Source organism: Penaeus monodon, chromosome 20 (genome assembly GCF_015228065.2).
Source record: "Penaeus monodon isolate SGIC_2016 chromosome 20, NSTDA_Pmon_1, whole genome shotgun sequence".
In the NCBI taxonomy this organism is placed as follows: domain Eukaryota; kingdom Metazoa; phylum Arthropoda; class Malacostraca; order Decapoda; family Penaeidae; genus Penaeus; species Penaeus monodon.
The window spans coordinates 37,061,845-37,062,092 of NC_051405.1; positions in this window are offsets into that span (position 1 = coordinate 37,061,845).

A 248-nucleotide genomic window follows, 5' to 3' on the forward strand; every position below is an offset into this window, starting at 1 on the left:
TTGTGGGAGAACTGTAGGATAGGATAGATACGAGGAATTGGTTGGGATGAAGAAAAGAGGCATGTAAAGGACGAGAACGAAAGAGATGAAAGGGAAAGGATAATGAGAAAGGTAAGGGGGGGTGGCATTGGTACGAGAGAAGATATAAATAGAGAAGGGAGATAGATGGGAAAAAAGGGAAAAAAAGGCAAAGAAGGATAAAACAGAGAAATTATTTTATTTTAAAGCCGATAAAAAGAATTGAACGT